We start from the raw sequence: 10461 nt of genomic DNA, 5'->3' as shown, positions 1-10461 counted from the left end.
TTCTCCATAAAACTGATGTAGCTCTACTAATTTTAGATGGGGCAGGGACTTCAAGGCACAAACCATTCTTAGAGATAAAGGGAGTTGTTACATTAAGACAAAACGTTCCGGAAAGAAAAAAACACTGAAAAGATAGAACAGTTATAAGTTAGTATCTACCTTAAAAGTATTCAGAACACAAAAAATATTAAATCCACAGTTACGATTTTTTTTACCTCTCTAATTAATAGGACACACAGACTAAAAATTGGTAAAGATACAGATTTTAACAATAAGGTTAAAAGCATTCTAATGCATATGTATAGGACACTGCACCAGTGTATCAAGGATGCATATTTTTTGTCAAGAACACATAAAATATTTTCAAAAATACCTACACAATGTTATGCGTCAATTATACTTCGGTAAACCTGGGGTAGGGGGCTTGACAAATATGCTGGACCAGAAAGTAAATCTGAACAAAATTTAAATAACTGAAATTAGAAATTAATAAAAAAAAATGTATAAAGCATGTCTATTCAGAAATTTGCATAAACATTTTAAAATCACAGTTCAAAGAAGAAAGTATTTTCAACTGAATGATAATGAAAATACTACATATCAAAACCGGAGAGATATTGCTTAGACAGTACTTAGAAATTTATAGCTTAAAAGATATTTCAGAAAATCAAAAAACCTGGTAATTAATCACCTAAGCAACACTTCAAAAAGAAAATCAAATCCTAATGGAAGTTACAAGGAAGTAATAAAAAGCTGAAACTAACAAAATAGAAAAACATCATAGAGACCAGCGGAGAAGGCAATGGCACCCCACTCCAGTACTCTTGCCTGGAAAATCCCATGGACGGAGGAGCCTGGTAGGCTGCAGTCCATGGGGTCGCTGAGGATCGGACACGACTGAGTGACTTCACTTTCACTTTTCACTCTCATGCATTGGAGAAGGAAATGGCAACCCACTCCAGTGTTCTTGTCTGGAGAATCCCAGGGACGGGGGAGCCTGGTGGGCTGCCGTCTATGGGGTTGCACAGAGTCAGACACAACTGAAGTGACTTAGCAGCAGCAGCAGCACAGAGAGCCAAATGTCTGTGTGTTTTGGAAGAGATTGATAAAACTGACAAACCTCTGGTGAGACTGATCAAGAAAAAAAAGAGCCTGAATAAGCAAAGTCAGGGATAAAAAGGGAGAATACAGAGAACTGTAAATTTTTCTTCTCTGAACATACACTGACCTTCTTGCTCTCTGCTATTCTGAGAATAGCTCACTCCTAAATTCCTGACTCAACAATTCTGAGAACAGGAATGTAACAGTCACGATGAGCCAGATCAGAAAGAAGCACAACTCATTTCTGTAAGATTGCAATACCTAAAAAAAAAAAAAAGATCACAATACCTACCTTACAAAACCCACCAAAACTGCAGTATTCAGTGCTGCTTTTGTTTCTTTGCCCTATAAGACCTCTCTCATTCCTCATGTTTGGGGAGAGATTCCCTTTAAATCTTTCCCTGTTACAACAGTGTGAATAAATTCCCTTGAAGTCTCAGCAGATTTCTAAAGTTTTGTGTTACAAATGCTACAGACATTAAAACAAAAAGATATTATATCACAGTTTTGTGCCAATAAATTAGAAATTTTATTTGAACTGAGAAAATTCCTAGGGGGTAAGAAACAAAACTTACTAAAGGTCTCACAGTTGGGAGGAGTATGGGAAAGATTCTGAAGTGAGTTCAGTCCTTACGGAACTCATAGAAGGAGTGAGTGGAGAGAGAAGCAATAGAGAGGGAAGGGAAAACCTTAATAAACAGTGAGTTTGAAAAAGCTTTCCATAGGAGTACACTCTATTTCTAGCTAATTTGTCTGAAAGCAAAAGCTTGAAAAATAATTTCATCAGGGTTTATGTACAGAGACACTATAGGTAAAAAGTACTGAATATCAGTCATAAAATGCAAGGGAAATTTTCCCTCATGAGATTAAAAAATGAGAAATGGTCACCTAAGGATCAACTAGCTGAGGACAGACAGTAGGGACCTGAAGTCTGTCTGCATCAGGACCTTAAGGTTTCCTAGGGAATTCCCTGGCCTGGGAAGTCTCTCCATGCCTCTTCCCCAACCTCAGCTGAGGGCCTTGACTGGAGACATGCAGAAGGAAGTCAGAATATTTAACTCCATTTTTCTTTCCATTGAGTGTTCCTGGCAGTTCTTCTCAGGCTGTGAATAGTATCAGTTATGCTCAGGAAGGAGTTTGTGTGAATCCCACGCAGAGAGGCAACACAGAATAGTAGCCAAGAGCAGTCTCTCCGCCATGAAGCTGGGGTTCAACTAAGGACTCTCACTTATTCCCAGATGACTAAGCAAGTAACTAAACCTCCTGTTTTCTTTGCTCATGTGTCCTCATCTACCTCTTGTTGGGATAATAATGGTAACAACCTCAGAGGTTGTAATGAGGGTTGAGGAGGTTAGTGTTATTAGAGCCCTTAGAAATGTGCTTGGAATGAGAAGCATTCATAGAAGGGTGTGGGAAATAAGTCTGACAGTGTGGTGGCCCCTGTCCAAGGATTCATACATCTAGACAGACACTCAGGCAATGGAATACAGCCCCATCTTCAAGCCAAGAAAATCCCCCAAGGACCACCCCACACAAGATTTGAGAAGAAATATTTTTTTAGATATGTTTACTCTGTGGTATTTGCTTCTAAGCAAGCAATCCATTGTTTCTAAGAAAATTTTTTTTTTTTCCTGGAAAAGTGGTCAACAAGAAGAGCCTCCAGCTCTAGTCCAGTAACCCAGAGTGTTGGGTTGATCAAGGGCTGCTTCACACTTGCTTCTCTGGCTAGGCAGCCTGCCCACTCATGCTGTACACAGTTTTCTCCCGACTCCCTCCCCATCCCTCTGTTTTCTTGGTAATAGGCATGCTGGAGACTACTGAAGGAAGGATTGGTGAGAGCTAAGCTTCTACTATCTTAACCATGGCTGTTTTGGTTAAGTGTTCCTGAAGACTTCAGAGAATAAAAGGAGGCCCTGGAATAGCAGGAGAAGTTCCTCTGATCTGGGGTCAGTATTCTGGTGAATGTGATAATTATCTATAATTTCCCCATCTGTAAAAATGAAGGAAAAGACCCAACTCACAAAGTTGCTTTGAGGATTAATGAGAAAGCACTTTGTATTTTATAAAACTTCACATAAACAGTATTGTTAAGTTGATTAATGATCTGTCTTATTTTTAAAAGTTAAAGGAGATAAAGAAGATGAGAGTAAAAATCAATGAAACTGTAACACAACAGAGAGGATCAAAAGTCAAGGTTGGTACTTTGAAAAGAGAATTAAAATTCTCTTCTGGTAGACTTCTGGTATGATAAGAAAGAACAAAACACAGATAATTATAACAGATAACCTAGGTTATTTGGAAGTGCATGTTTAAATTTTGAAACACAGGAAATTCCTAGTTATAATTTGTTATTGCATTTTGGTTAGAAATCATACTGTATATGGTTGCTATCCTTTTATGTTTGTAGAGATTTGCTTATGGCCCAGTGTGTGTTTGACCTTAATGAAGATTCCACAAGCATTGGAAAAGAACATGTGTTCTGCAGACTCTGGATGCAGTCACCTAGATAAAGACATTAGATCAATTTTGTAATGTATTGTTCAAATCTTCTCTACTCCTTATGAATTTTTATCCACTTGTCCTATCAATTAATGAGATAATTGTTGAGTTATCTATTTCTACTTAGTTATGTGGGTTTTGCATAATATATTTGAGGCCATGCCATTAGGTACATGCAATTACAGACTTGCTACATCTTCCTTACTTAGAGAAGTAAAACTCTATCTATAGCAATGCCTTTGGCTTACTTTTTTTTTTCTTTCTGGTATTAGTAACATCAGCTTTTTTTTTATTATTGCAATCAATGCAAAGAAATAGAGGGAAACAACACAATGGGAAAGACTAGAGATCTCTTCAAGAAAATTAGAGATACCAAGGGAACATTTCATGCAAAGATGGGCTCGATAAAGGACAGAAATTGTATGGACCTAACAGAAGCAGAAGATATTAAGAAGAGGTGGCAAGAATACACAGAAGAACTGTACAAAAAAGATCTTCATGACCCAGATAATTACGATGGTGTGATCATTCACCTAGAGCCAGACATCCTGGAATGTGAAGTCAAGTGGGCCTTAGAAAGCATCACTACGAACAAAGCTAGTGGAGGTGATGGAATTCCAGTTGAGCTATTTCAAATCCTGAAAGATGATGCTGTGAAAGTGCTGCACTCAATATGCCAGCAAATTTGGAAAACTCAGCAGTGGCCACAGGACTGGAAAAGGTCAGTTTTCATGCCAATCCCAAAGAAAGCCAATGCCAAAGAATGCTCAAACTACTGCACAATTGCACTCATCTCACATGCTAGTAAAGTAATGTACAAAATTATCCAAGCCAGGCTTCAGCAATATGTGAACCGTGAACTTCCAGATGTTCAAGCTGGTTTTAGGAAAGGGAGAGGAACCAGAGATCAAATTGCCAACATCTGCTGGATCATCAAAAAAGTAAGAGAGTTCCAGAAAAACATCTATTTCTGCTTTATTGACTACGCCAAAACCTTTGACTGTGTGGATCACAATAAAATGTGGAAAATTCTGAAAGAGATGGGAATACCAGACCACCTGACCTGCCTCTTGAGAATCCTATATGCAGGTCAGGAGGCAACAGTTAGAACTGGACATGGAACAATAGACTGGTTCCAAATAGGAAAAGGAGTACATCAAGGCCGTATACTGTTTTTAACTTATTTGCAGAGTACATCATGAGAAACACTGGGCTGGAAGAAGCACAAGCTGGAATCAAGATTGCTGGGAGAAATATCAATAACCTCAGATATGCAGATGACACCACCCTTATGGCAGAAAGGGAAGAGGAATTAAAAAGCCTCTTGATGAAAGTGAAAGTGGAGAGTGAAAAAGTTGGCATAAAGCTCAACATTCAGAAAACGAAGATCATGGCATCTGGTCCCATCACTTCATTGGAAATAGATAAGGAAACAGTGTCAGACTTTATATTTTTGGGCTCCAAAATCACTGCAGATGGTGACTGCAGCCATGAAATTAAAAGACTCTTACTCCTTGGAAGAAAAGTTATGACCAACGTAGATAGCATATTGAAAAGCAGAGACATTACTTTACCAACAAAGGTCTGTCTAGTCAAGGCTATGGTTTTTCCAGTGGTCACGTATGCATGTGAGAGGTGGACTGTGAAGAAAGCTGAGTGCTGAAGAATTGATGCTTCTGAACTGTGGTGTTGGAGAAGACTCTTGAGAGTCCCTTGGACTGCAAGGAGATCCAACCAGTCCATTCTAAAGGAGATCAGCCCTGGGTGTTCTTTGGAAGGAATGATGCTAAAGCTGAAACTTCAGTACTTTGGCCACCTCATGCGAAGAGTTGACTCATTGGAAAAGACTCTGATGCTGGGAGGGATTGTGGGCAGGAGGAGAAGGGGATGACAGAGGATGAGATGGCTGGATGGCATCACCGACTCGATGGACATGAGTCTGAGTGAACTCCGGGAGTTGGTGATGGACAGGGAGGCCTGGCGTGCTGCGATTCATGGGGTCGCAAATAGTCGGACACGACTAAGCGACTGAACTGAACTGAACTGAGCATAACTCTTCCCATCCTTTCACTTCCAACCTTTTCTGTATCCTTGGGTATTTTGTTTGTTTGGAGGGAGTGGTTAGGCCACTCTGTGCCACTTGTGGCTCGGGACTGAACCCCCAGCCATGGCAGTGAGAGTGCTGAGTCCAGTGGACTTTCACTGGACCACCAGAGAATTTCCTCTGTACCCTTGTTTTAAATGTGCCTCTTGGAAATAGCATATAGTTGTTGTTTTAAATCAGTTTGATAACTTTTTTATAATGGGTATTAGGTCTTTAATATATAATTTCTGATATGTTTGGGTTTCAATTTTATTCACTGCTTATTATCTTTTAAATAGTTTTATTCATGTATTTATTTTATTTTTGGCTGTGTTGGGTCTTTGTTGCTGTGTGGGCTTTTCTCTAGTTGCAGTGACAGGGGCTACTCTTCATTGCAGTGCACAGGCTTCTGCTTATAGTGACTTTTTGTGTTGCGGTGCATGGGCTCTGAAGTGCATGGGCTTTAGTAGTGGCAACTCTTGGACTCTAGAGCACAGGTTCAATAGTCGTGGCTCATGGACTTAGTTGCTCCATGGCATATCGGATTTTTCCAGATCAGGGATCGAACCAGTCTCCTGTTTGGCAGGTGGATTCTTTACTACTGAGCCACCAGGGAAGCCCCACACTGCTTATTATTTATCCCACCTGATTTAAATTCTGTTATCTCTTTTCTTACTTTCTTTCAGATTAGATTAGAATTATTCTATTTCCTTCTTTTGATTTGGAAGTTTGTGCTTTTCTTTTAACGGGCAAGGAAATAAACGATCCATTCTTGACTTATGAAAGCCTAGTTTTATCTTCTTCCTAGATAATGAAAGGATCTTAAATACTTTAACTACATATCTCCTGTCTCATATGCTATTATTTTGTGAATATTAATTATGTATATGCAAATGTATATAGATATGTAATAAAAATACATTATTATTATTTTCTACATCAAATGTTTATTTACATTTATCCACATATTTACTATTTTAATTACTTTCATATTGCTCTTCAGTCTTCTCTCCCTCCCTCACTTTCCTTGTGAGGTCATTTTCCTTGTGTTTGAAAAACATCATTTAAAACATGCTGTCCTGTTATTCTACCTTCATTCTTCCTTTCCCTTAAACTTTTTATTTGATATCAGAGTATTGGGCTTCCCTAGCGGCTCAGACAGTAAAAAAAAATCTGCCTGAAATAGGGGAGACCCAGGTTTGATCCTAAGGTTGGGAAGATCGCCTGGAGAAGGGAATGGCAACCTACACCCAGTATTCTTGCCTGGAGAATTCCATAGACAGGGGAGCCTGGCGGACTACAGTCCAAGGGGTCACAAGGAGTAAGACATGACTGAGCGATAAATATGTATATATAGCTGATTAATGATGTTGTGATATTTTCTGTTTCCACCTTCATTTTTAAGAAACATTTTTTTCTAGAAACAGAATTCTAGGCTGAGCATGAAATTCTCTTGTCACACTGCAGGCACCAAGCCACCAGTTTCTGACTGAGAAGTCAGCTGGTGAGCAGTCAACTGTTCATCTATCTGTTTAATATATTCTTTTGTTAATGGTTTAAGATTTTTTTTCTCTGTCTTTTGTTTATCCCAGTTTTACTATGATATGTATAGATATGGACTTTTTTTTTTTTTTTTTTAAGTAAGTAATCCTCCTTGGGAGTCTTTGGGCTGTTAAATCGGTAGATATGTATCTTTCTTTAGTTTTGGTAAATTTTCAGCTATTGTGTGCTCAAATATTAGTTCTATACCATTCGCTTTCTAATTTCCTTCTGGGACTCCAACTAAAGGTATGTTAGACCTTCTCATTGTATCACTTATGCCTCTTAATCTCTTGTTCCCATCTCTTTGTCCCCTTACTTCATACCTGGCTTCATTCTGGATATAACTTACCTTCCAATTCACTGTGTGATATGCTTTTATGTGTATATTCTATTTTTAAGTTATATAATTTCCATCTGCCTCCTTTCTTATAACATGCCAAATTCTCAAATTTGTCTTTTATGTCCTTGAGCATTGTTATTTTAAAAGCTGTATCTGTACCAGCTTTCTCTGATGCTGATCCCTGAGTATGTCACCAGTCCCTTACATTAGATTCCCTCCATCCAAATACTTAGAGTGTTATATGTTCCTGATTGGAACCTGACTGTTACGCTGTAAAAGAGAAGTTGGTTTAAGACCTACAGAAGTTGTGGTCTAAAGCCAGGTAACTCATTGCATATGTTATACCATAATTTATTTAACCAATCACCTAATGATAAGTATTTCAGTTGTTTCCAGTCTTTTTCTAATATAAATACATTTCCTTATACATTTGCAATAAAATGTATTTCTTTACCCTCAGCACAATTTCTGAGACAAATTTTGTTTTTAAGTTTTTGATAGATATTGTAAAATTGCCCTCTCCAAATATTACAATATATAATTCCAACAATGGTGTGTGAAACTGTTTCCCTATACTGTCACCACATTTTTTATGCTTGCCAAGCTGATATTTGAAAAATGATATCATGCTGGGTTGTTGTGTTTGTTTTTTTAAAAAAAAAAACTTCTAAAAATCTTGAAATAGCCTCAAAGAAAAATGGAAAGTAGAGTTTAAAACTTCCCCCCTTGAATCATTTGAGAATTCACAAATTCACAAGTTACTAGTGAAGTGAAGTTACAAGCCACAAGTTACAAGTGAAGCACCTCATTATATCTGAATATTTTTAGTGTATATTTCCTATAAGCAAGGACGACTTATATCACCACCCCACAACCATCAAAATCATAAAATTAATACTGATGCGTTACTATGAATTCTCTGACTCCATCCAGATTTCTTTAATTGTTCCAATAATGTCCTTTGGAACAAAAAGATCCAGCTTATAATCACGCCTTGTTAATTCATTTTTGCTTTTTAGTTTCCTTCAATCTAGAATAGTCCCTTAGTCCTAGAATAGTGGTTCTCAAACTTGAGCAAGTGTCTCAAACTGAACACAGCCTGCTGGGCCCCAGAGGGCTTGTTAAACACAGACTGCTAGACCCCAGATTCTGTGATTTAGTAAGGCTGAGATGGCTGAGGATTTCCATTTCTACAAGTTCTTAGACAGATTATGTTGGTCTGGGGATCCCATTTTGAGAACTGCTGTTCTGGAACCTCTCCGTGTTAAAGTCCTCCAGCCCTAACTAATCCCTGAGAGTTAATAAGGCAGTCAATAGGCTTCTGCAAGAAGTGGAAAGTCAACACATAGTCTTGTCTTCTTAAATTTTAACAACGCTTCACACCACTAATAAGTAATTTTTTTAAAAAGAAATTACCACATGTGGTTGTCTTAGTTTCTTCTTGCTGCAGAAATCACCATAATTTGGTGGTTTAAAATGATATAAACATACTATCTTAGAGTTCTGGAGATCAGGAATTTGAAATGAGTGTCATTGGGCTAAAATCAAGGTGTCAGCAGGAGTTGCATTTTTTTCTGGAGGCTTTAGAGAAGAACCCATTCTTTTTTTTTTCCCCTAGCTTCTACAGGGTCCCCAAATTTCTTAGTTCATGGTCCCCTTCCATCTTCAAAGTCAACAGTGGCCATGCTAGTCTTTCTACGCTGCATCCCTCTGATACTGACTCTCCTGCCTCCTTCTTTGATTTATGCCCCGAGGGCTAGTGGCTCAGACAGTAAAGTGTCTGCCTACAATGTGGGAGACCCGGTTTCGATCCTTGGGTTGGGAAGATGCTCTGGAAAAGGAAATGGCAACCCACTCCAGTACTCTTGCCTGGAAAATCCCATGGATGGAGGAGTGCGGTAAGCTACAGTCCATGGGGTCGTAAAGAGTCGGACATGACTGAGCAACTTCACTTTCACTCACAGGGGAATCTGCAGAATAACTACCTCATTTCAAGATCCTAAATATCTTCAAAATCCCTTTTACCACATGAGGTAACATATTCACAGGTTCTAGAAATTAAGATGTGGACATCTTTGGGGTCCATTTTTCTGCCTACCACAGTGGTGAAAACCACTAGCTGTCTACCAAACTCTGTTCTCTCCTGTGAGCACACAGCTAGCATAACATCTTCTAGTCCTTTTTACAGTTGGTTGACAGCACATGATCAATGTCCCTCCAAAGGGATATGAGCAGAAATGTGTGTGTTCCTTCCATGCCACATCTGTGAGAACCTCCTTTGCATGCTCTGCATGTTCCTCCCATTTTCTCTAGACCCTAGAGAATGGCAGAGCCTGTGTGCCTAAATGACCACCAAGGAAGGGAACTGCCCACTGATCCAAACACCCATCCTGGACTGCTAAGGGTGGGTGCAAGAAATAAATTTCTATGGCCTAGAGACTATACTGTAGAGCCATTGCATTTTGAGTCTACCTGTTATAGCTCTTAGTCCTAACTAATACTGCCCTAACAAATGAGAATATATCTTGATTTTATTCCCATGCCCATTTTTCATAAGACCTAAGTTCCTATTTCCCTAAGAAGACTGAGGTCATCTGAAATAGCCAACCACAATTTTTCACCTCTCCCCTCTAAATGTATAATAGTTACAGAGGAGGTACACTACTAAGACCTGTGATGCCTGCTTTTTGTTGTTGCTATTGTCTCTTTGAGCATACTTCCTTTCCTTTCTTGTTGCCTTTTCTAAACCAGATCCCCTTCTTCAGCTCTGCTGCCCTCCTCACCTTCTCAAGTGCTCTTGCCACTAGCTCCTTAGCTTCCCCTTTTAAACATGCTGGCTTTTACCTCAGTGCTGAGTCAGCTTTCCTTTACTCTGTTGTACCCTGAAGCTTCCCTG

General features: G+C 38.9%; 1 long non-coding RNA gene across 1 annotated transcript; it reads left to right on the top strand.

Annotated features, from left to right (window-relative positions):
- On the top strand, nt 1–5937 carry LOC133251134 (uncharacterized). The gene is made up of 2 exons (XR_009737529.1): nt 1–3047; nt 3224–5937. It is a non-coding gene; the product is annotated as an uncharacterized LOC133251134 (long non-coding RNA).
- The last annotated feature ends 4524 nt before the right edge of the window (nt 5938–10461 follow it).

The sequence above is a fragment of the Bos javanicus genome, chromosome 7, assembly GCF_032452875.1.
Source record: "Bos javanicus breed banteng chromosome 7, ARS-OSU_banteng_1.0, whole genome shotgun sequence".
In the NCBI taxonomy this organism is placed as follows: Eukaryota; Metazoa; Chordata; class Mammalia; order Artiodactyla; family Bovidae; genus Bos; species Bos javanicus.
This window is presented reverse-complemented; position numbering and strand designations above follow the sequence as displayed.